The 26,331-nt window shown below is 54.4% G+C and overlaps 1 pseudogene; it reads left to right on the plus strand.

The window, feature by feature from the left end:
• LOC142046695 (serine protease 33-like) overlaps nucleotides 1–22,416 on the plus strand; it is a 151,148-nt pseudogene extending 128,732 nt beyond the window's left edge.
• Nucleotides 22,417–26,331: the final 3,915 nt, after the last annotated feature.

Consider the following 26,331-nt stretch of genomic DNA (forward strand, 5'->3'; position numbering starts at 1 on the left):
GGATCCACCGCGAAGACATTGGGTTGTTGAGAAGCGAGTCGCCCTTCGCAGGGATCAGAGTTAGCACCACATTGAGGTGGATGGGGGCCAGCTTGCACCCCTCTCACAGCCCTTGTGTCAGGCTCTCGGCAGAGGTTAAGCTGTGGTTCACCCCATCTTTAAAGAACCAGAAACTGGGAAATACCAGACAGGAGATCATCAAACAGGAGGGTTCATACCCAGTGGCAGTAAAAAGCCTGAGTACAGAGATGCAGGCTACAGAACCCGGCTCCGAACGGAGCGGGGATCATGTGGCAGTGAGTTCCAAACATAAAAGATCCATTAATGAAAATAAGAAGAACCCACCCCAGAGGTGGCTGCATCTCAGCACTGGGCCAGCCAACCCCCGGGAGCATTATAAGCAACTGTTCCCCAGCTACCCCACCCCAGAGGAGGTCGCATTGCAGTGCTGGCAGCTGGGGGACTGTTATCCAGCACTGGAAAGAGTCAAATATTTGGTAGGGAAGGTTTTTGTTTTAGGTCTAAGAAAAGTCTCATTCCTTTGAAGACGCACCTGCCAGGTTATTTCTGTGTGGTGAGGAAGTGGTAACATCCAGTAGTTCCCGAGGGGGCTGTGTCTCTGCCAGGGCTCTGGCCAAACTCTCCGGCCCCTGGGCAGTCACAATGCCTGGCACTTCCAGTGCCCTTTAATGCATGTGCATTTCCAGGCCCTGCTGCTCCGAAGCGCATGGTGTCCAGTCCTGTTCATGTGGCCCTGATCTGTACAGTCCCCGTTTATCCCATTCCTTGTCCCCAGCATGAGGCCGCTGCTTTTCTTAGCCAGCGCAGCCACCCCGACTGCAGCGCCCTGCACGGCAAACCCCTAGTTACAACTCACCCTCGCAGGCCCCTTCCCAGGCCCGGCCCCTAAGAAATGAGGCAAGTTACTAATGTCAGGCCAGGTCTATACCCAGGGGCAGGGTCGTCTCCCATCTATTCCCCACTCCTCAGGGGGCAGTATCGTGCCCTCCAGTCCATTCCCCAGAGATGTGCACTTCTCCGATGGGAACAGAGCCAGTGGAGAGGGTGTTAAGGGCCAGGCAGGAGGCTAGAACGCAAGATTCACAGTGGGTTAAGTTACACAGACCCCAAACGCATCCCAGGGGAACCCGACCCGCAGCACATCCTGGTCCTGGAAGAAGACACCAGACTTGTAAATTTGTTGTGACTGTAAAGTTCATTGCACTTTAGAGACTGTTGCTCTGAACCTCACCCAAGCCGTTTCCTCATGGGGTGCAACCTGGACTGTGGAACCACGGAGGCCTTTGCCCCACTTACCTGGGGGGAGCCTCTCAAGCTGTGATGCTGTGACAAGCTACAGGCCTCTGGCAGGTGCTGCACCCACACAGACACCCACAGACAGGGATCCACTTACCTGAGTTACATGGATGCTTCTCCCAGCCACTCATGAACCAACAGTCGAGAGGCCCCAGCCAGTTGCCCCTCAGCCTTGCGCCTCAGAGCAGTCCTGTGTGGCAGTGGTCAGAAGCCTGGCTGGTGCGAGTTCATTACCCACCTTGCCCCTCTCTCAGTTTTCAGAGGAGATGCACCAGCCTTTGCAAACTGAGCTGAAATTTCCCCAGCGCTTCAACTAAAACATACTTTTAAAAGTAAAATATAAAACTGGTTTATGAATTACAGACAGATCGATTTTAGTGATTATAAGCAGCAAGCGCAGACATCAGAGTTGGTTACTTAAGAAACAGAACTAAATTTGCAGTCAAAGTTCTACAAACTGTGGTAAGATGAGGTGCTGAAACACAAACCCTTATATCAGAGGCCCGAGGCCTGAGCTAAAGTAATGGTCAAGACTTTGCTAACATAGAGCAAAGTGAAGCTGTGAACCAGAGGCAGGCCCTGCTCACAGGAGCTGGCGAGGAAAGGGCTGATACTGCACAAAGAGACTCACCTAAAAGGTACTGGACACCAGAGACATAAACATGTGCGAGGATGGTACCAGAGCACTCGATACTTGCACATTGCGCACCGGGAACAAGGAACAGGCTGGCCCATCCTAGAGACGGGACACAAGGGTAACATGATGGATAGAGCTGTTTTGATCTAACCGACATGTACAAGGTGGTAGGCGGCACCTTGACACATAGGGGGGTTGTACCTCAATACGTCAGGAGTGAGAGGTAACTTGTTTGTATCTGTAAAAAAACTGACCCCGGAGGGGCTGTCTGTGTCTGGCCTAGGTGTGGGTGTCACTAAGCATAACCCTAAGTAACTCGGGAGGGTGGAAGGCCACAAGGGTATGGAGCCTTCCTGGTTTTAGGCCTCAGCAGAGAAGAGTCCCTCCATGTTTGAACTTTAATCGACCTAAAAGGCCTGGTGTAACAGCCGTCATCAGTTGCAACAGTTCTAACGGGTCTAAAGCAGAAATAATGAGGCCTGTGCACCTTTAGCAGAAGGACAAGATAACTTGCAGAAGGAAAACTTACTAACGAGCTGCCGCGGCCAAGATTACTTAATGCACCTGCGCTTACGTAACTGCTACAGGGGGAGGAGGAAGTGGGGAGGAGAAAGACGAAAGAGAAAAAAAAAACTTATGACAAGGGAAAAGCCACTTGTGTAGGTGTGCTGGATCTGAGACGTGCTAAGTCTCCCAGCACCGCTTTGAGATCTCAGATAAACTTTGCTTGCTTCTCCACCCTGGTGTGTTTACTGGCGCTAAGCACTCCGGGCACGAACCACTGTTGCTTGCCTCGGGCACCCTCTGTGCCTGCAACATAGGGGCAATGGAGAGTCCTTCCACTGACTGAGCTGGTCCATTGGCAGGGAGCACATATGTACCGGCAGAATTGTAGACATCTGATCCGGGGAGCTAGAGACAGTGTTTCGTTTTGTAGAACTGATAAATGAAATTGTTTTTAATTGTTCACTTGATTAATGTAACTTCTGTTCACCATTCACTACACTTGTCTATATTGTAACTTCTGTTCACCATTCACTACACTTGTCTATATTGTAACTTCTGTTCACCGTTTGCAATAGTGTAATTCAAACCCCATTTTAAAACGCTCACTCCATTTTGTAAAAGCTTCTTCCAACCTTCATTTTTGCAAACCCTGCTGTAATCTTGTTAGTTTAGTTTAGATGTGTGACTGAGGTATGGATGGATGATGGACTCAACCTCCAGCCCCAGCCTGTCAGTTGATGAAATAAAGTTCAAACCCCACCGGCTGAAGATGCAGACAAGAGCCCTAACGAAGTAAGAAGTGTCCACCCTAAAAAGAAAAGGCACAATAGAAGGAAGATCAAAGGCAGGTCCGAGGCTGAAAGTCGCACCTGCAATTGATGGGTGATCAATCACCAAACCCAGAGGCCACGTGACACAGCAAGACCTATAGACTCTGGATTCAAACTAAAGCCTGCAAAAAGGATGGGTGAGATGGAAGACGTTGGAGGGTAACGTTCTGCTGTCAACATGGAAGGACATCAGTGCAGGCCCAACAGAGACCCAGCTCGTCTTGTGCCCAGCTGTCCTGGTCAGTTACTGCCACAAGCTACCAACCCAAGCTGCAAACTCAAGCCACGAACTCAAGCTATGTTCAGGACTGGTAACTCTGCAGCAGCTGCAGAACATCTGATGGATGTGTGTGTGTGTGTGTGTGTGTGTGTGTATAGGGATTAGGTATAATGTGTGTGTATAAGGATTAAGATATTAGTTATTGGTCATAAATCAGATTGTTATCATAATAAATGTGGCATCTTTGTCTTGCCCCCTGAAAAGATCCTGTGTAGTTTTGTTTGTACAACAGTTTGACAATAAACCTGGCCAGGAGCCTTCGTACATTATCGGAGTCTGTGGTCATTGGGGCTGTCTCGGGGTTTGCTGTGTCAGTGATCTGCAGAGCCGAGGCAGCACACAGAGGGAACACGCACGCAGCCAACTGTTCTCAACACTGGATAGAGCAGAGCACCACACCGGTGGCGTCTGACGATATTGGTGACCCCGACCGCTGATCCGGTGAGTAAGCGAGCTGTCTGCTGTAGGAATTATTATCTAGCATGACAGAAAACCACCAGCTAGGGAACTCCCTTACCTCTCCCTGCAAGTCCCCGCAGAGTTTGATAATTCATGGACCCCCTGGGTTGCTAGCAAAAGAGGGTGCATATGAATTTAAAAAATATAGTGGAGAAGAAACATGGAATGAAATTCTTAAGGCTTGGGCAGAAACTAGCCTTGAAATGTAGAAAATTGCAAACTATAACCATGGCTGTTAAATGGTTAAGACAACAGGCCACAAGATTGGCGGGGCAAGTAACAGAAACAAGGAAAGTGTTAAAAGACTGAGAAGATGCCACAAAGCCCTGGCCTGCTCTCTCTCCTTGCGGGGCAGCAAGCAGCCCATAGGCAGCCAGCACAGGAACAGAATAAAACAGTGAAAACAGCTGTAAGAAACCTACAAAAGAGATGTGCTGGCCCCTGTTATACATATCTGTGGTCAACAGCAGCCTTCAGGTGGCTCCCCCGTGCCTGAGCAATGGGGAGAGAACTGGAAAAGGGGGCCCTAGCAAAATTAAAAGATGAAACAAGGTCCACCGCATTGCAACCACCAGCTTATAATAAATGCCCGGTTGTGGTTAAACTTCAGCTGAGCCCTAGGTGGGTGCCTGTCAGAACAGAAGAAGTACGTGCACAGGAGGAAAGAGGAGCTCACAATACTTCCCTGAACTGGTAAATCAGATGGAGGAAAAAATGGAACAGTTCACAGAGCACATTAGGAGACAGGAGCTGCGACTCGATCGCAGGGAGGGAATAAAGAAGAATTTCAAAGTAAAAACCCGAAATAAAGCAGGTTAACACCTAGAATTGATGCATTAACAGATGGAGTTGCCCCAAAACAGATAAAAATGCAGCAAAAAAGGGCCCTCCCACCATCCATTTGGCAGGCACACAAGGCACCAGCCACTGGGGGAATAAATTCCAGGTTTTACAAGGGCAGGTAACTACCCGCACTCTCCTCTCAGAGCCAGGATAAAACCCCGGGGTGGGCGTTCCCAACCGCTTTAACCACACTCCTCGCTCAGAGCTAAACAAAGCCCCTCTGCTGCGGGGGCGTAGCTCAGTGGTTTGCACACTGGCCTACTAACCCCAGGGTTGTGAGCTCAATCCTTGAGGGGATGATTTGGGAGTTTAGTTGGGGATTGGTCCTGCTTTGAGCAGAGGGTTGGACTAGATACCTCCTGAGGTCCCTTCCAACCCTGATAGTCTATGACTCATGACAAGATTTAACTCAGCCCAGAACAATACCCCTTCCCCACCCCCAAACAAGAGCTGAGATTCACACCCAGACCAGCTGCCACCTGGGGATCAATAAAAACCCCCAAATACCGCCAGTGTCACTGATGCCTTTTTGGGTGTGAGCCTGAGTCTGAGCCTGGCTGGGACAGGGATTTGCAACATCCTGGGTTACAGGAACGTGCTGCAGGTGCAAAGTGCAGGTCGGGGCGGGGAAGGGAGCAGAGGCTGGGCTGCTGTGGGGCTCAGACTGGAAACCAGCGGTGCCAGAAGCCCCAAGCAGCTGCCACAGCAGCTAACAGCGTCGCTCTGTTACCTGAGGCTGCTGCGGTGGAAGCTGCAGCCGCTAGGTGGAGAAGGGGCCCCACAAACTGCGGCTCATCCCAGCCTTCTCCTGCCCGTGCAGATGGCCATCCCCTTCCACAACCAGAGAGTCCTGGACAGAGCCTGCCAGTACCACGCTTTCTATCTGAAGAAGAAGGTGAGTCTGGGACCAGAGGCCAGCAGGGCAGCGGCAGGGAGGTGTGAGGAGCGGCTAGCAGGGCGGTGGCGTTGAGGTGCGACGAGGTGCCAGCAGGGTGGCTGCGGCGAGGTGTGATGAGAGGCCAGCAGGGTGGCAGGGAGGTGCGACGAGAGGCCAGCAGGGTGGCTGCGGCGAGGTGTGACGAGAGGCCAGCAGGGTGGCAGGGAGGTGCGACGAGAAGCCAGCAGGGTGGCGGCGGTGGCGAGGTGCGACGAGAGGCCAGCAGGGCGGTGGCGACGAGCAGTGAGCAGGCGGATAGCGAGTGGCCAGCAGAGCGACTAAGATGACTCTTTACCTCCCCCAACCCAGGGTGGGACGTGAACTCTGTGGATGCACCTCTGAACCCTGAGTCTGCTCTGACCAAGGGCAGCAACTGTGAGTGGGGAACCTGAGGGGAAAGGACACTCCACAACCTACCTGGGGGTGGGTCTTTTGCTCATGGTTTATGTTATGAACCCTGCTTGTGGGGTTTTCCCAAATTAATACCAAGTTACTTCCCTCCTTTTATTTAAAGTTTCTTTTCTACACTCAGACTCTGCTTGCAAGCAGGGACATGGTGCCTCTCAGAGGTGCCCAGGGGGTGGGAGCACAACCCCATCCCACCAAAGCGCCTTCTGGCTACATCGCAGCAATTTCCCCTCACTCCACTGACCGAGATCAGAGCCCCCGTTGTGCCGGGCACTGCACAGACACACACCTCGACCGAGATCAGGGCCCCCTTTGTGCCGGGATTGGAGTCTCCCATCTCCGCAGCCCTCTATGAGGTCCCATCTACTTCCCCAAAGCCCATAGCCCTTGGAACAAACCAGGAGTGTTCCTTGGGGTGCTCTTGGCTGGGGGTGCAGGGCATCACACCTCCCTGCCGCCACCCTGCTGGCCGCTCATCACACCTCCCTGCCGCCGCCCTGCTGGCCCCTTGTCGCACCTCTCCACCGCCCCCCTGCTGGCCTCTCGTCACACCTCGCCGCCACCGCCCCCCATGCTGGCCCCTCGTTGCACCTCACTGCCACCGCCCTGCTGGCCACACATCACACCTCTCCCCCCCGTCGCTGGCCGCTCGTCGCACCTCGTCAGTTACCATCCACCATTCAGCTGTGACCTCTGCACATCAGTCTCTTAGGCCTTATCTACACAGGTAAGTTACAATGTTGAAACTTTCTTGCTCAGGGGTGTGAAAAATCACCCCCCTCCAGCGCAGCAAGTTTCAGTGCTGTAAAGCGCCAATGTAGACAGGCTCCCAGGTGCTGAAGAATCTGCTGCACGACCGTGATGGGCAGCAACCAGGACCCAGATGGGACCAACCTTGCCTGGCCAAGAAGGAAAGTCCTCCTGCGTGAGCGGGATGGGTGAGCACGGCATTGTGTGCTTAACGTGTGTTTGGCTCGGTAATTGTTAATAAATAGCGGATCAGGATATTATCGTGTAAGGATCTTTCACTGGTAAACGGTCCTGCAAACCCAGGGCCGCCCAGAGGATTCAGGGGGCCTGTGGCAAAGCGGGGGAGCTGCGGTGCTTGTACTCACCCAGCGGCTGTCCGGGGCTTTGGTGGCACTGAAGGGCCCCCCACTGCCTAAATGCTGCCGAAGACCCAGAGCGACTGAGGGGCCCCCGCCGCCAAAATGCTGCCGAAGACCCGGAGCGACTGAAGGGCCCCCCACTGCCTAAATGCCGCCGAAGACCCAGAGCGACTGAGGGGCCCCCGCCGCCAAAATGCCGCTGAAGACCCAAACCGCTGCCAGGACAAGGCTCGCAGGGCCTGGGGCAAACTGCCCCACTTGCCCCACCCCCCAGGCGGCCCTGTCCAAACCTGCAGAAGTAGCATACACCTGGAGCCCCACGTACTGGGAAAGGGGGGAGGTACTTAAATTGACCAGGTTAGTTAAACCCTTAGCCCAACAAATCAGGGACGGGCAGCCCTGAGCCCTACGAATTGGGAAAAAGTTGGGGTGCCTAAATTAACCGGATTACATCTGGAGCCCTACAGACTGGGAAAAGGTGGGGTGCCCTAATGTGTGCAGGTAACAATGGAGTAACAATGCAGCATACATGGGGAAACTGAGGCACACCGAGGGATCATAAAAATATTACAGAAAATTCCCACATTGTCACACTTGGTCAGGGAAGTCAGTGCTGGGAATGGCATGATGGGGCCCCAGATTTCAGTCTGGGGTGTGGGTGTCCTGTGCAGTGCCCAGCCTGAGAGGGGCCCAGATATCATTTGAGGTGTGGGGTCTGTGCAGGTGTGGGGTCTGTCGAGTGGGCCTATGCAGCCTCTGGCGTGACAGGCGGGCCCCACGCTCTGCCGGCCCACAGCTAATACCGAGTTGCGGAGCTGGTGGGAGGCGGCGGCAGGACTGGCCCTAGCCAGAAACGGTGGGAGCTGCTGCGGGGCAGGTTGGCTGCTGCTGGGAGGAGACAGAATTTGCAAAGCCGATTTATGGATGATTTTCAGAGCACGAGTCTCAGGATCAAAGCGGCTGCGGAGCCCGTCCCCGTTGGTTTCCCAGTCACCCCTGGGCGGGGGTGCTGCAGAGCTGCAGGAAGGGCTGGATATAAGTCCACCCCTCCTCACTCCAGGAACTCCCTTGTGCTTGCATCCCAACAGGAACGGCCCAGCAAGGACCACAGCTCAGCTACACGGAGACGGGCCGACGGTGGACTGGACGGCAGCTCTCAGCATGCAGGGGAGGAGGGCGATGAGAGACTTGAGCTTTTACTTTCACTTTCCTGTGAATCAAGAGCGGAGACAGGAAAATGCTGGGCCTGGAGCCTGGAGCCGCTCAGCTGGAAGCACACAGCTGGGGTCGAGCCAATTCTGCACACGTGGGTGACTCCAGCTGGGCTCCAGCTGCCCGGAGGCCAGGGTCTGTTTGCTGCTGCGCCCGCCAGTGGCTGAGTGAGGCTGTCCCGACCCAGTGCTCATGTGGGGCTGGCTCATGGGGGGCTCTGCTCCCAGCTGCCAGTGCTGTGGTCCCCAGCGCATGGTAGGAGGGAGCAAGGGATCCAGAGCGATGCAGAGCCCCAGGGAACAGAGCAGAGGGGATGATTCTGCCACTGGCGCAGCAGGGTCCGGAAATACACCTGCTTTAAAGGGCACTGGAAGTGCCGGGCACTGTGATCGCCCCAGGACTGAAGAGTTTGGCCAACACCTGTTTGCCGTATGGTGATAACACCCCAGTTGCTGCCTCTTCTGCGAGACAAAGCACTTCTCGAACTGAAACAAAGCCCCTCAGCGAAGGTTCAGCTCTTCCCAGCATGGAAAAAAGCCCAGTTTCCAGTCCACAAACTGCTTAGAGGGGAAATTTCTGTCCTGTCCCTTCACTGGATGTCTTGGAGCTGGTCTGAGCCTGGAGCCGGGCAGGGAGGACGGGTGCAGGGTCTTGTGAGACGCCTCTTGTTTTGGGGTCTCAAGTGCAGGGGGGTCCGGCTGTGGGAGGGGTTTGGGGGATGTCACCATTTCTCCCTACCCCAGTTCAACCCCAATACCCCAGTGCTGAGGGTCCAGGCCCCGGCCAAGGGTCCCGGGAACCTGCCCAGCACTCCACCCTTGTGCCAACTGTCCCCTCTTAAAATATGTCTAGGGAGACGAGCCAAGATTCCTCAGCCACGTCCAGGGCATCCAGTGACCAAAGCCAGAGACTGAGGGAGCAGCCGGCCCGTCACTGCAGAGAGATGCAGAGCGAGGGAGGCAGAGGGAAACCACCAGAGACAAACGGGTCTGCACTCGAGTGTCTTCTCCAGGGTGAGTTCCAGCTGCAGAGCTGTGCTGGGAAAGGGGGAGCCCAGGGCTGGGGTAGCAGGGGCTGTGGGTCGGGAGTGAGGAGCACCGGCAGAGCTGTAGGGAGCAGGGACCCAGGGCTGGGAAAACAGGGGCTGAGGGACATGATTGGCCGTAGGGCACTGGCAGATCTGTGGGGTGAGGAGCCCAGGGCTGGGCTAGCAGGGGGCTGTGGGGCACTGGCAGTTCTGTGGGGTGAGGAGCCCAGGGCTGGGCTAGCAGGAGGTTATGGGGCACTGGCAGTTCTGTGGGGTGAGGAGCCCAGGGCTGGGCTAGCAGGGGGCTGTGGGGCACAGGCAGATCTGTGGGGTGAGGAGCCCAAGGCTAGGATAGCAGGGGGCTGTGGGTTGGGTTTGAGGGGCACTGGCAGAGCTAAGATCCATGGCTGAGGGTTTCTCAGAGCAGGACGCTCCGAGATCTGCCAGGAGGCAGAGCAGGGCTGGCTCTGGCTGTCAAAGATGCTGGGCTCGGTGCCCAGATCTGCTCCAGTGACCTTCAATCCCCTCCCCCTGCCCGTGGCTAACCCCTGGGGGACGGTGGTTTGCTCTGGCCGGCTGCGCTTGGTCCAGGAGCCCCGGGGCCCAGTGAGCTGGGGGGGGGGGGGATTCAGGATGCCCAAGGCAGCCCCCCTGCAATAACAACAGGAGCGACAGAAGCTGGCATTTCCCAGGCCCCTTGGCTGGCTGGGCTGGCAGCTGCCCGGGGGGCTCTGAGCATCTCTCCCCACAGCTGAGCTCACGTCCTGGTGGGTCGGGTGTTTCCAGGGGGCTGAGCTCAGTAACGGCTGTTCATTCCCATCGGAGTTCGAGGTGCTGCACTCCCGGGCCCCCAGGCAACCCAAAACCCCACAGCAGTGGGTACAGCGGCCAGTGCCTTCTCGTTGGCACTCGCCAGAGAATCAGAGTGGCCAGCTCACAGCAGCCAATGGAAACTTACCCAGCCCTGGGGGGCTCGGTCTGAGAGCAGCCCAAGGGCACGGCTCCACCCCAAGAGAGGGAATGGGGATGACGCCTGCAGAGCTGCACTGAGGGTGCCCCCAGCTGTGTACCCCACATGTCCAGGGCAGGTTACCAGGTGTAACTGGAGACAGGATTGTTGAGATGGGACATGGTTGGACAGCTGGACAGAGCGTAGTCCATAGATAGATCTAGCCAGTTAGCGAGGTGTTTATACCACACCCATCCTCACGCTGCATTGCTGGGCCGTTCCAGCTCGGAATGGTGGTTGGTTTCTTAGCTACGTGGAGGGCAGGATTTGAATTCAAGGTGATCTTGACTCATTGGAGAATTCGTGTGAAAAGAACGAGCTGAAATTCCATAAAGATGAGGTCCAAGTGCCGCACTTAGGAAGGAAAAATCAAAGGCCCGGCTAGAGACGGGGGTATAACTGGCTAGGTGGGCGTACGGCTGGAAAGGATCAGGAGCTACCGTGGATGACAAATTGAATAGGAGTCAAGAATGTGAGGCAGTTGCCAAAAAACTCCTATTGTAATTGTGTTGGTTTTTCCTAATTTTCTAATGCTAACGTCCCCCATCACCTAGGAATTTTTTGTCTGTGTCTAGCTTGAACCAGCTCCCCGAAACCACCAGCCTCCATCCTCACAAGCTGTGCCTGCTCGGGCCCCGCAGGCCTCGCCCTGTGTGGGCTGGTTAGTGACAGGCAGCCCCTGACCCCCTGTGTTCTCTGAGTGTCACCCTGGAGCATCCAGCCCAGATCCACTGGACGCGCACAGAACTACCAGGTCCCACAGGGACACGACGCAGCAACTGGAACAAGTTCAACACAGCCTGGAGCTACAGCTGTAGTGAAAGCAAGACTATGGGCGTGGCTACACGACCAAATTAAATCGACCTAACTTCCATCAGCCTACAGCCACCGCGGTAATTGCATCACTTGTGCGTGGCTACACTGTGCTCCTTGTGTCAAGAGTGTGTGTCCTCACCAGCAGCACGTGTGTGGAGTGTCCTGTCAGTGCAGGGCATTGTGGGAAGTCTCCTGGAAGCCAGGAACAGTTCACGTAAGCAATGCAGTATCTACACTGACGCTGCGTTGACCGAACTACATCGCCCTGAACTCTGCGCCGCTCGCGGAGGTGGAGTTATTGTTGGCGCCGTGCGGGGGGTGGAGGGATTTACACCGGTGGAAGCGAAGTCCAAGGGTAGAACTTCCAGGGTGAGGCTGACTTGAGCTTCCTTGTGTCACCCTAACTCTGTGGTGTCACCAGGCCCATGTTTCTGAACAGAGCCGAGAGTCAGAGGTTGAGGCACATAGCGTGTAAGGGGCATGGACACCGAACGGTTACACGTGTGAGCCCTGTGGTCTGACCCCTGAGAGAGATGCAGGGGGGAGGGGTAATTGATCAGCCGCTGCGATGGAATTTACTGGCGGTCGACTGAGCATGTCTGTGCATCATTTGCATAATAGCTGCAGGTCGTTTGGGGACATTAGGGTAAACTTGGACTAAGGTTAGTACTCATGGCCCATATTTTTGAGCATCCCCCCCGGGGAACCCATCTGAACAAAATCCAGGTGTGGGGTCACTCTGATGACATGGATGTTGGCCAAGGCAGGGCAAGATCCCTGGGTGGAGCTGGAGGGGCTTCACCTCCGTGGCGGGAATAACTCTTTGGGTGGTAGAGACGTGGCTGGTACATAAACCCTCCGACCCTCTTGTATCTCGAAGAGCTGAGCTAAGAGCTGGAATTGTCTTGGGTAGGCAGAGCTCACCAGAGGGGCCAGTTATCCAGCCCAGGACAAATAGAGCAAAGCAGCAGTTGGATTCAGTCATAGTCTGACAGTGTTTAGTGGGGGAGCCGCCATGGGAGAGGCGTTGCGCATACTACATCGGTAGCAGAGGAATTCACAGCAGCCGTCCACGGCAGCCTAATGACTCTGGTGAGGCCTGCCTGTCCTAGCTGCTGGAGCTGTGATTGCTGGGCAGGTGATAGAGCCCAGGGCTGCTCATGGACCAGAGACCCTGATTTTCCTGAACTCCCAGAAATTCAAACTCTGAGTGAAGAAGCTGGGGAGTGTCGGGGTTCCCTTCCTACTCTGATTCACAAGCTAAAACAAAAGATAATCTAATGCATTTCCTTGCTATTACTTACAATTTCTGTAGTTTTAGATGTATCATTTCAGTAGGAGCTGGATTACCTGCTTGGTCTCTCTCTTTGTCCCAAGAGAGAACACACAAAAAAAGCCCAAACAAAACTCCCAGATTTGAAAGTATCTTCTTTCCCTATTGGTCCTTCTGGTCAGGTGCCAACTAGGTTAATGGGATTGATTAACCCCTTACAGGTAAGTGATTCTGTACCTCCGGCCAGGAGGGATTTGACGTGACTGTGTTCATAAAGGTGGTTACCCTTCCCCTTATAGGGATGACAGGGAGCCATGAGCTGAGGGTGGGGGGCAGAACAAACTGTGTTCAGGGTCCAGCTGTTGGGACTGTGACTGATCCACCCTGAGGTACACGGCGGAAGGTGTTAAACTGTGAATATCCATCCCCAGTTCAACCCGGCCCTTCCCTTCCCTGCCCCCAACAAAGTTCATTCCTTCCAACCTCTGCACTGGCGAGTGGGTAGAGACTTGCCTGCAAAGACGTCCAGTGTGGTTACAGGTTCCCAGATGACCAGGGGGAGAGAGAGGAGGGGCTCGAACTGGTCCTGGCCCTGGTAGCCGCCGATGCTGCTGGTAGAAGGGTGGCACATAGACAGCAAAAGTGTAACGCGCTTCCTAGAGTCCAAATGGAACAGGCTAAAGTAGCTGCCTCACCTAAACCAAGCTCCTGTCATCTCTGACCAGCACAGCTGGGCCTCCTCTTGCTGACTCGCTGCCCCTTTGCTTCAGCCATGAAGGATACAAGGGCATCCGTTGACCTTCTCCTTCTACCCCCGGAAAGTGTGTTTGACCTGAAAGTCAGGCGCACGTTCCCCTCCCGCTATGGTTTATTCTTCAGCATTGTTACCCAAAATGTCGGGTCCGCCTAGCTGAGAGCCAATGACAGCCAGCCAGGGATAAGGAAAGATTGCTTTATTTTGCAGAAGAAAGGAGAGAGAGGGAACCCTTGGGCCTTTTAACTATGATGCTAAACCTTAGACTTTTTTTATATTTATTAGACTGTTTTTTTTTTTTTTTAATAATTATTTAGCTTTTTGCACCACTTGTAGGGAGGGAGTTTTAGAGAGGTTTAAAGGTACAGCCCACAGTCCTATTTTTTTTTTAGAATGAGTTCGGTGCCATAACTAACAGTTAGACAAGTGTTTTAATGTAGTCAGTCGCTGAAGAGGTTTAGCCGCTGGGTGCGGGTTAGCTTGGACAAGGGGCAGGCTTAAAAATAACAGCCACCTCAGCCCCGTCTGAGAACCCATAGGCACAAAGTCTCAGGGTTATATTTGTTGGAACAAAAGCTTTAGTCCCTCGAGAGGTTCAGTTGTCCAGGTATCGTCTGCTTCTGGCTCTTCCGGGTCGCGGTGGGAAGAGCTGGCAGTGCTCCCTCGAAGTCCGATGTTGTTTGCTTTTGGCCCCGGCCTAGGGGCTAGCTTGATTCGGGTGTGGTGGATTCAGGTATTTTGTTCCCTTACTCGAACTGAGTGTGGGAGGTAAGACTTGAAAAGGGTCAGCTTACCAGGGTTGGAGAGGCTGCCTACACTGTAACTTCTGTTCACTGTTTGCCATCCACTACTCTTGTCTATATTGTAACTTCTGTTCACCAGTTTGCCATATTGTAATTCAAACCCCATTTTAAAACGCTCACTCCATTTTGTAAAAGCTGCTTCCAACCTTCATTTTTGCAAATCCTGTGTGATGGAGTAGGGGCTGTCTGTGTGGGGAATGGGAGAGCAAGGGAGGACTTTAGGGGATGGACGATACCGGAGCCTGTAACCTGAGCTAGGTAAGGGGGGGGAAAGGTCAACACCTTTGCCCGGGAAGGAGGACAAAGGAAGGGAGTGGCAGGAGGGAAGTAGTTTTGAGTTTGGGTTTGGGGCTGTGAGGGTGGAATTCAGGGTATCCTAGCTAGGATCCAAGCACCCTGAAAGCCTAGAAGAACTCGAAGGAGGGGTCCTGACTGTGCCTACAAGCTCTGCTGTAACCTGCGTTCCTGTTGTCCAATAAACCTTCTGTTTTACTGGCTGGCTCAAAGTCACTGTGGGGACCAGGAAGAGGGGTGCAGGGCCGGACTCCCCCACACTCCGTGACAGCTGCACACTCCTCCTGATCAAGATTGGGCTGCCATCATGCTGGGTGCTGCACAGACCCCCCTGAGTGAGATTAGGGCCCCCTTGTGCGAGGGTTGGAGTCTCACATCTCTGCAGCCACCCTGGGAGCCGGAGATATGAACTCCCACCTCCTGCCCCAAAGCCCAAAGCCCGTGGGGCTGGCCGCGATGGTTCTCCTGGTTCCCTTGGCTGGGAGCAAGATACCCCCTACACTGACTCACCTTCTCCTTCAGAAAGAGAGCGTGGTCTGCGCTGGCCCTGTCCAGGACTCTCTGGTTGTGGAAGGCGATGGCCATCTGCACGGGGAGGACATGGCTGGGGTGAGCCACAGTTTATGGGGCCCTGACTCCATCTAGTGGCTACAGCAACCACCACAGTAGACTCACGTAACAGAGCAACACTCACTAGCTGGGACGGCAGCTGCTTGGGGCTCTGGTGCCTCCAGTCTCCAGTTTGTTCCTTTACAGCAGCCCAGCCTTGGCTCCCTTTCCCGCCCCCACCTGCACTGTTCACTTTTGCCACTTTCCTATAGCCAACTTTGCAAACCCCTGTCCCAGCCGGGCTCAGCCTGAGGCTGACGCCTGACAGCGCATCAGTGACACCAGCTCTCACAGGTCTGGTGCTATTTGGGGCTTTTATCCAACTCCAGGAGGCAGGTGGTTTGGGTGTGAATCTCAGCTCTTTTTTTGGTGGGTTGGGGGAGGGATATTGCTCTGGGCTGAGTTAAATCTTGTGGAGGAGCAATTGTTGGCCTGAGACCTGATCAACACCTCTCCCCCCGCCCACACACACACAGTAAACCAGCCTTGGGTGACACTCAGGGATATCACCATTAAAATTTTAAAAAACAAACAAAAACAAAAAACAAAACACTTTCTGCTGCTGGTAAAGCACCGCCAAGTCAGGAATGTCCCTAATGAGTGTTATACCCACCAAGATGGTAAAGTGGAGAGGCCCAGGCACTGGGAAATTAGGAAGGACACAGAAAGAGACTCAACAAATTGTAAGATAGGGTCTGACCAGCATTTTATGCTGATCCTCTGCACAAACAGGGAAGGTCACAACCAAGTGACCATTTGGGCATGAGAGATAAAATGTAAAGAATTTGGGCAGGAAGGAGGACACACAGGTGCCAGTGTGTAATTCCTTAAAATTTCTGTTATTTAGGGGTGTGGAATAATGTGATAGGTTCAGTAAATCTGAAGGCGGGAGCTAGTTTTACCTAGTTAATGTAAATGAAAAACAGTGCTCTTTGGAAACCATTTCCGGATTGCAGTACAACATCAAACTGCTAGAGCTCTGTCCCCCCTGCATGACTGTGACGTGTGTGGGCTCTGGGAACCCCTAGATGAGTGGATCATGGGTGGCCATTGGGTGAAATTTGTATATTGGGAGTGGTGAACATAAGGGATTTGCTTGGTATACGTGTTCTGCGTGTGTTGCTAACAAATAGATGTTTAGAGCACAACTGCATAAGGCTCTTTCGCTGGGAAAAGGTTCTGCAGACCCATAGAGCCCTGAGCCCCAAGGGGAAGGGCGGGTACTTAAATTGACCCCGTTTCTTCCTGAGCCCCGTGGGTAAGGATAGGTTTGCCAGAAGCTGGGAATGTGCGACAGGGGATGGATCACTTGGTGATTCCCTGTTCTGTTCATTCCCTCTGGGGCATCTGGCTTTGGCCACTGTCAGAAGACAGGACACTGGGCTAGATGGACCTTTAGTCTGACTCAGTATGGCCGCTCTTATGCATTGATGTGTCTTATACCCCAAGTCCTTAGTCGGGAAAGGGTGAAGGTGCTTTAAACTGACTGGGTCACACCTTGAGCCCTAGGGAGAATATAGGCAGGGGGCCCTAAATTTACTGGGTAAGACAATGACTCTGGGACAGTCTCTGCTGTGGTGCTATTCTGGAGTGGCTATTAGGGTGTAATTATTCTGAAATATTTAGGCCGGTCTATTCCTCCCATGTACATAAACTGAGTCCCCCCTATTCTCCTCTAGAAGAGGGCCTGGGTAACACCTCTCCCAGTGAATCTGAGGCTGACACCAAGAGAACTTTGCAGTCCATGCCTATGGTTCTGTCTATACTGCGATGTAAGCCCAGAGTTAGTAGGAATGGAGCTGGTAGCCCCTGGGGTTACTAACTTAGGGCTGGAGCAGCTACACCCATTTGTAACCTCAGGTTAGGATTGGTTGAACCCTGGGTTCAACCTCAGAGCTCCAGCATCTACACTGCATTGTGCAGGCCTGAGTGCAACCACCCGTATCCCAGACTCCCTAGCGCCTGCCCCAGCTGCCACTGCCCTTTTCCCCTCTGGTGGTGGTGCAGCCTGGGAAAACTGAACTGTCCAGCCAACCTGACTGGACAGAGGAGAAAGAAAGTCGGCCCCGTAGGATTGTGGGATACTTTGGGCAGCCTCCCAGAGCACAAGTTGAGCAGGGGTAGGGCTACGCTGCAAATAACAGGGCTTGAACCCTGGGTTCTGGCTTGACTCGGGCTCGACCCTCCATCCCTGGGTGGTCCTGGGATCCTGGGTCCTTAAATTTAGGATCACTATAGTGGCTTTAAAGCACCTTCCCCCATCCCACCACATGTGTCTCCCATGATGCACTATAGCCATGATGCCTGGCTTCCCCCCACCAAAAAAGTATAGTGTGGTGCATTGTGGGAAATGTACTTTGGGTGCCTTATTCTCCTCTATGTGTCCAGCTCTCTGGTCGTACTAGAACTCCCATGGTGCACCGGGGCCACGATGCCAGGCTTCCCCTCACCAAACAGGAGATGCTGGTGCATCATGGGAGATGAAGTCCAGTTGCCCCATTGTCCTTTGAGGCTAGGCTCATGGGAGGTGCCGTCCAACCAGGAAGCTCAATGGTGATGGGGTGAACCAGGCCCCTTAGGGCCTGTTGCTGGAGGCCCTGCAGTCCTAGCCCACCCCACCCCAGGAAAAGGAGCAATGAGGGGGGCCCTCCAGGCCTGCCTAGAAAGGCTGCAGGGATGCAGCCAATCAGGGTGCAGCAGGCTCAGTTAAAAGGAGCTGCAGGGGCGGAGCAGGGCAGTCGCGGGCTGGACCAGAAGGGTTACAAAGGAGTAAAAGGCTGTGAGGCTCCACAGCGACAGCGACTGGGGCGAAGCCCTGCTCACATCAGGACAGGCCTGGCACCCTGGCCAGGCACAGAGACCTGAGAAAACCCTGAGACATCAGGACAGAGACAGAGAAACTCTCAGGCCGGGAGGCCTGGGGAAGACCCTGCTCAGACAGGGAACGGACAGAGAACCCAGGAAGGTGGTGGGACAGAGTGGGAAGCAGCCCAGGAAGTGCAGCAGTAGCTGCTCCTGCAGGGTCCCTGGGTTGGGACCCGGAGTAGTGAGTGAGCCCAGGTCCCCCCACCAGCCACTGGCGCAGTGGCCAAAGCCCTGAGAAGGGGGCAAGTTTAGGTTTGGAGCCTGAGAAAGGGGCTAGAGTTTAAACAGGCCCAGAGAGGCCAACCATTTGCTGGACTGTGTTACCCGGGAAGGGATCCTTCCTTTGTGTGTCTTTAGACAGTGTGTGACTTAGCCGGAGGGCTGAGGTACCCCTGACTATGAGAACCGTCAACGGGGGCACCAGGAACAGAAAAAGGGAAGAGCGCAGGATCGTTCCAGCTGACAGGAACCGCTCAAGAGAGGTGAGTGTCTCCCCATCACACCAACCCACAGAGGAGAATGAGGAACAAGAGGAGCATGATCTACAGTTCCCAGGAGCCACCTCGGCAGTATTGCCAAATGGAAACATTTGGGGGTTTTGTAGGAAACTCAACGGATTCTGCATGAAAAGCCTAAACAAAATCCCCACTTTTGGGCCAGCTCTGATAAACTTCTGTCATTTACATGCCAAAACACATAGAGTAGGTATGTCCCCATGCCTGGGAACAGGCATGTTGATGTTATGGGCTTCATGAACTGGAGATGCATCCGTAGACTGGGCAAATCCTCCAGCATCAGCCACCCTCTAGTCTAGTCAAATTCTTCTGCCTTGGAGTCCAAGAACCTGAGAGCTTTTCCCAGTCACCTCCAGTAGGATGGTGTGACAAAGTGTAAATGTTCTTAATGTTTTCTCTGAATATTGTGTGGGTGCCTCAGTTTCCTCTATGCAGTTCTGAAGTATCTAGGTGATGGGATCAGAGTGTGTGATTGTTGCAGAGCCCTAGTGGGCAGGTGTGATGCCATCTGCACAGAGAATGGCCGACACCTTGTCTCCTGGCAACTGATGGCCTGGGTCCCTCCCCTGTGAAGTGCCAACTGAAGGTGTTGGAGAACAAAGAGATTAGGTAGCCTCCTGGCCAGGAAAGAGACAAAGGCCAGAGGAGGGGCTAGAGAGTGTCTCAGTTTGGAGCTGGCTGGGGAAACAGAGGGAGGCCCAGCACTGGGGTCTGGGCTCCATATCCCTCAAGATGGACCTGAGAGAGGAGTCCTGTTCTCTGTACCTACAAGCTCTGGTTTGACTGTGTTCCTGTCGTCTAATAAACCTTGTGTTTTACCGGCTGGCTGAGAGTCACGGTGAATTGCAGGAAGTTGGGGGGTGCAGGGCCCTGACTCCCCCACACTCCGTGACAGATGGCCCTAGTTCACCAGTCCTGGTGTGGACGGGAGATGGGAGATGCCCATGATTAGGTCAGAGACAGAGATGATACCTGACAGGGAGAGGAGAAGCCATAGTGATGTTTCTTCATCAGATCAGAGAATTTCTGCAAGGAAAGCACAAGAAATCACAATACAGACTCCACAGGGCTTAGAAAGGCTGTGAACATGGGGAGGGCTCGCCTGGCGCTGAGATGCAGCCAGCTCTGGGTTGGGGCAGCTGGGGAATTGGGGCTATTGGGATCATCACTGACTGCAAGGAGAGAGCATCCCCTTCCTGCTCCCTCCAGCACAGCTGGCCGGTCCCCACCTTTATCTTGGCAGCGAGCTGTGTCCCCGTGAGCAGCTCCCCATGCTGGTCCCTCCGGACGTGTTGACCGCCCGAGCCCACCAGGGTGGTGATTTAGTCCCTCAGGCTGTCCCGGAAATCCTTATCCATGTCTGTAAAGAGGAGAGAGACGGATGATGGTGGGTTTAATCCCCCTTCTCCCTACCTTCAGTGCCAGATTTACAATGGCGCCAGTGGCTTCATGGAGCCGGGCCCATACTCAGAAGGGGGCCCAGCCTACTCTACTTGCACTGTGCCCCGAGACCTCTCTCCTCTCCCCACCCACCACTTGCTCCTATTGGCCTGCCTAACGGCTGGCCGAGGGTTCCTCTATGCTCCCCGACCCCACTCCTGTGCTCCTTTCTGCCCCCTGGCAGGACCCCAGTGCACCCCTGGCTCCATGCCTATGGTGCCCTGCCTGTCTCCCCAGAGCTGAGCCGCCTGGGTGCAAAAACCTGTCCAGTCTCAGCCTGGGGGGACGGACAGTGTAGGGGGCTTGGCTGGGGGCAGTTGCGGGAGGCAATGGATCCAATACCCCAGTCTCTCTCCCGCCCCGCAAGATGCTGCAGGAGGTTCAGGTCCAGCTTATGGACACTGCAGCTTGTGTAGGGATATTAAAGAAGTTACTAACAGTGATTCCCCCAAGTGACAGTGACCCCCCATAATTTTAGTGATTCCCCCAAGTGACAGTGACCCCCCATAATTTTAGTGATTTCCCCAAGTGACAGTGACCCCCCATAATTTGTCCCCTACATTTTAAAAATCCAACCGTTTCACCAATTACAAAAATCTTTTAGTTATTCAGTTAAAATCTATAAGCTAATGTCTGCAGAAACCATTGATTGTATCTGTCTTGTGAAAGATACTCTATTACTATGTAAAATTTACAAACAAGTTAATTGAGTTTGTTCTTGAAGTAAACACTATGCTACCACCCCTGCTGTGAGCCTTAAGCTGTAATTGATACAATGTAAACAAACAGTCTCCCACCCTCTGTGATTACAGGGCCGGGAGTCTCATATGAATTAACACACACCCCGAAAGCGGTGGAGACAGTAAATTAAAATATGGTTAAGATATGGAATGTATGTTGATGAATGCTTGATGTATGTGAATGGTTAGGAAGATGCCAGCCTAGAAAGGATCCATCGGCTGAAGAATGTGTCAAGTGGACCACCAGACAACCCCGGGAGGGTAAACTGGGATCCATCCCAAACACCTGGAAGGAATGTGCCACTTTAAACAGTGTGGAGCCACCAGGAATGTGCCATCTGCTGATTGAGCCAACAACAGCAGGATGAAACGGTTCCCATAGACTAACATAGGAATTAATCCCTATAAAAATGGTCTCTAAAAACTGAGGACTTTGAGTCCCTGGTTCTGTTGCCTACCTCCAGGAGCATCAGATGCATCTGACACAGACTCGGCTCCATCCTCATGACCATGATACCTGGCCAGTAACTTGGCATGAACAACTTCTAGGCTGGTAACTATAACACCTATACAGAACCTGAATGAATGATTGTGTGCGTGTGTGTGTGTGTGTGTAAGGAATAAGTAGTGATAGGAATAAGTAGTAAAACAACGTTGTTTGCTTTTATCTTTTGCTTTATGATTATATTTACAATAAATGTGGCATCTTTGCCTTATCCCTCTTAATAAGATCCTGCTGGTTTTTATTATATTGGTATAACACTTGCAACACCCTCTACAACATCAACCCAGACCTGAAGACTGGCAGGGACCCCGTCAAACCCGACATGATCTGTGCCGGCTACTCTGAAGGACAGAGGGGGTCCTGCCAGGTGAGAGAGGGCTCTGGGCTGGCTGGATGCAGGTGAGCCCCAGCTTGGCTCCCTGTCACCATCTAGGCCCTGTAGAAGGTAGAACGGCTGCCGCAGTGGCAAAACTCCAGACATGGCTTCCTCCCAGCAGGCAGGTGCATCTCTGGCTTTAGAGCCAGATGGAATCACAGCCCTGAGCCTAGGCCCCAGCTCCTGGAGTCCTGTGATTAGGGCAGAACCCCAGCTTTTGTATTTTATTGAAGTAATAGTTGAACTTTTGTGATTGATTAGAAAAGAGAGACAATGTGGCTAGAGGGTAACTGAGGCCTGCCTGAGTCTGCAGAGAGCCTGAGCCAGTCACTGTGAGATGTAGGGCAGGAGAGGAAGAACACAGCCACCGCAGCACCTGTGAATGTACTGAGGGAATCTCACCTCTGCTACCAAAGCCTCCTTCAGGGAAAGTGAACTGGAAAAGCACACTCATGCTGGTGTGGACAAAATGTGTGGGTGAGGCCATGGGATGACCCATATGCCTACAGTCCCAAGGGGCTGGATGCCTGGGGATAGGGTCAGGGGGCGGGGAGACCCTCACTAATTCCAGTTTGTCTGCTCCTCCAGGGTGACTCTGGGGGGCCACTGGCCTGTGACCACAATGGGACCTGGTTCCTGATGGGGATTGTGAGTTGAGGGGATGGCTGTGGCCAGCCCAATTGTCCTAGTGTCTATGTCTGACTGTGGCCTATGGTGAATGGATACGGGGGCACGTGGTCTCTGGGGGATGAGCCACCAGCACAGAAAACAGCACCTCTGGAGTAAATGATGGCAGATCCTCCTTCAGCACCTACATGCTTCTCTTCGCCACTCTCTTGATGGCACTGTGATACCCGCCATCTCTCCCTCCTCTGTTCACTCAGCAGTGAAACCCTCCACTGTCTGTGGACAGTGTGAGATGGAGGTGAGAGAGGATCTGAGATCTATCAGCAAAGCCCACATGTCTGAGTCTGCAGAGAGCCTGAGCTGATTGCTTGGAGAGGGGTGGACAGTGCATCCCTAGAATCTAATCAACTTCTTGAAACACACTGGAGTCAAAGCTTCCCCCATGATCTCTGTGTAACCCACCTGGGAGCCCAGACCTGGTGAAGGATTCATTCCCTGGGATGCTGGCTACCGTCACAGACTCTGGATTTCTTAGGTGCTAGTTTGTGAAAGTGGCCACAGCGACCAGCCAACGTTCTCCACTAGAGCCTGTCTGAGGCAAAGTCCAAACCACGTCAGCAGCAACCTGCCCCATTGGTGACCCCACAAGTTATCGCCGCATCAGGGCGCTGCCTGTTTTAGGGGAGCTCTTTTTTGCAAGAAGCATCACATTCCATGTGCCCGTTTTCTACATCCACCCAGCAGAAATTCACCCTTCGCTTGGCTAAGATTTTACACCCCTGAACTGTCCAGTCATTTTAAGATCGCGGCAGGACCCTTTTCAGTGTATCTGGTACAAGCAGCTGATCCCTGGACTCATCCCTCACCTGCTGACTCTTCACTCCCACCACTAAATGGTAGCAAGGAGCCTCCCCCCCACCGGGAGTCCTCCCCAGCGCCCTGCAGGGTAAGGCCGGATCAGATGCAAGATTGTGGTTGACACTTGGTTCAGCTGAAAAATGGCAATTCTCTGTGCTGACTATGTCCGATGTGGGGGGGGGGGGGGAATTCTTCAACAATTGCAAAAGGTTTCAACACATTTTACCTCCTTTGTGACAGAAAGAGCACCAGGAACTTCACACCCCCCCCTTCTCCCAAGCTGGGGACAGACCCAGAGTCGGCTCGCCCGCTAACTCTACCTACCAGACCCACCATTCCTCCCAGAGCGGGGCAAGATCAGCAGTCCTGGCTCACGACACCCGACCTACTCTAACCGCACCAGACCACTTCTTCCTTGCTAGGGACAGAACCCAGGAGTCCTGGCTCAAGCCCCCTGCCAAACCTAGCCACCCCTCCCCTCCGCGCTCAGGAGAGAACCACCTGGAGTCCTGCACTCACTGCCCGCCACCGATCTCCTGCGGGGTCAGAGCCCGCTGTAGGGCAGGAGGGAACAGAAACCAGCGGAGGTTTTACTTTCGGTTCTGCTGGATAAAATTCCGGTGAGACAGAGCGAGCTGTGGGGCAGGTCACAGAGGAGGGGAGGTGGGAACTACCATCCTGGGGGTGGGGGCAAGATCGCCCCCTCCAATCTATTCCCCCCGCCAGGGGCAGGGGTGGCAGGTTTGTAGAAATTTTGGTGGTGCCCAAACTCCATCCCCCCAACTCTGCCCCTCATCTGCCCAAGGCTCTGGGAGGGAGTTTGGGTGAGGGAGGGGTGCAGAGGGATGGGGTGCAGGGGTGAGGGCTGTGGGAGTCTGGCTGAAGATGAGGGGTTTGGAGTGTGGGAGGAGCTCAGGGTGAGAGTAGGGGTGTAGGGGATGAGAGCTCTGGGGCTGGCAATGGGGGGTTTGGAGTTTGGGAGGGGCTCAGGGTGAGAATAGGAGTGTTGGGGGTGAGGGCTCTGGCTGGGACTGGGGATAAGGTCTTTGGGGTGCTGGAGGGACCCCGGGCTTGGACAGATGGTTGAGGATGTGGTGGGGCAGTGAAAGCTCTGGCTGGGGTATGGGCTCTGGGGTGAGGCAGGGCTGGGGATGAGTATGGGGTGCAGGCAGGCTGCTCTGGGACAGGGGCCAGAGAGGAGGACTCCCCCTAGCCCTTCCCTGCTGGCAGCAGCAAGCTCTGGGGGAGGAACCCCCCTTTCCTGCCCCCCAGCAGCACACTCACCCCCACCACTGTCACTGCATGTGCTCCTAGGGCCCCTCTCAGGTCCAGGAATCTCCCCCACCTCCCCTGTGGTGGGTGCCGGGGGGTGCTGCGTGTGCCTCCTCCTCTGCTGTTGCCCCTCACTGTAGCCTCACTGGGGTGGAGGGAGGGGGCTGCCCCCTTGCCCAGCATGGGGCAGAAGCAGTGACTGTAGGCCGGGGGTGGGGGGCTGTGCTGCTGGAGGGTCCTGCCGGAAAAGGGAAGGGTTTGAGGGGGAAGGGCAGGCTCAGAGTCAGTCTGCCCTGGGGGCACTAGGACGCTGCGCACGGAGCTGCCCTGAAGCCACATATCAGAGGGGTGGCCGTGTTAGTCTGGATCTGTAAAAGCAGCAGAGAATCCTGTGGCACCTTATAGACTAACAGACGTTTTGGAGCGTGAGCTTTCGTGGGTGAATACCCACTTCGTCAGAGTAATCGGCAGGTAGTGAAATTCCAGGGCATATAAGTAGCTAGCAAGCAAGCAGTAGATAACGAGGTTAGTTCAATCAGGCGAGGGTGAGGCCCTGTTCTAGCAGTAGAGGTGTGAAAACCAGGGAGGAGAACTGGTTGGTTTCACCACCTCTACTGAGCAGAACAGGGCCTCACCCTCCCGATTGATAACTCGTTATCTCTAGCTTGCTTGCTAGCATATATATACCTGCCCCTGGAAACTTCCATACTATCTGACGAAGTGGTATTCACCCACGAAAGCTCAGCTCCAAAACGTCTGTTTAGTCATAGATGGTGCCACAGGATTCTCTGCTGCTTTTACCTGAAGCCAAGTGTGTCAGTGCCTCTCTGCTCCGGAGCCCGGGAAAGCCGAATGGGGGGGAAGCAAGTCGGGGCCGGGACACTTGGGGAAGATGTGGGGGGGTGTGACGAACTGGGACTAGTTCTTAAATGTTTGCTCTAAATGTGTTGGTGCCTCAGTGGTCCCTAGGCCAGCTCTTAAGTATCTCAGGTGGTTGGGATAAGGGTGTGTGATTGCTACAGAGGGGGGCCAGTGCACCTAACTATGCCGGGCACTCTGTCTCCTAGCAACTGATGCCTGGGCCCCTCCTCTGCAAAGGTGTCCAACTGAAAGTGTTGGAGACAAAGGGATCAGGTGACCTCTGGCCCGGGAAAGGAGCTGAGCAGAGAGGAGGGGCTGAGGAGCTAGTTTAGTTCTGGAGCTCGCCTGGGGACAAGGAGTGAAGTGCAGACCTAGGGTCTGGCTCACTGCCCCCCAGAATGGACCCGGCCCGAGGGGTCTGGTTCGCTGTATCTACAAGCTCTCGTTTAGACTCTGTTCCCTGTCATGAGTAAGCCTCACTGTTTTTGCTGGCTGAGTTCACGTCCTGACTGCGAAAGTGGTGGGTGCGTGACTGTGGCGTCCAGCCCGGCCTGGGTGGGTCGCGTGTGGGAAGCACACGAGGGCAGGAGATGCTGAATGCTCCAAGGAGAGACCCAGGAGGTGAAGACGTGTGAGCTTCTTGCCCTGAACAAGTCTGCTCCGAGGGAGAGGAGGCTCCCCAAAGTCCTGCCTGGCTTAGTGGGGAGCAGTTCCAGAGCATCGCCCAGGGACTCCGTGACAGGGGGTCACAGGTGGGGCTGGGTCTCCCTCCCGGCCCTAAATATTGGTGGAGCTGGGCCCCTGGGCTCCGAATATTGCTGGTGCCCGAGTATCACGTGGGTATGGAACTCGCTGCCTATGCCCAGTGGCAGATTTGCCCCCTCCAGGGTGCCCCCCCCAGATGTCTGTGACTCTGTCTCGGTGGGAGGCTGCTCTGGTCCCCCCTTAGCTTGGAACATGCACCAGCACCAGCAGCCAGGCCAGCTGGGATCCCAGCCCCTCCCCGGGCCAGCCCCACCTGAGCCCTGGGGCTGGACAGCTCGGAGATGGGGGGCGATTTGGGCCGCCCCCTGGCTGGGTAAGAACAGCAGGACAATGGAGGCCCCACTCCCCGGAGGCCTTGGGAGGGGCTGGAAGCTCCTTCACTG

The sequence above is a fragment of the Chelonoidis abingdonii genome, chromosome 4 (assembly GCF_003597395.2).
Source record: "Chelonoidis abingdonii isolate Lonesome George chromosome 4, CheloAbing_2.0, whole genome shotgun sequence".
In the NCBI taxonomy this organism is placed as follows: domain Eukaryota; kingdom Metazoa; phylum Chordata; order Testudines; family Testudinidae; genus Chelonoidis; species Chelonoidis abingdonii.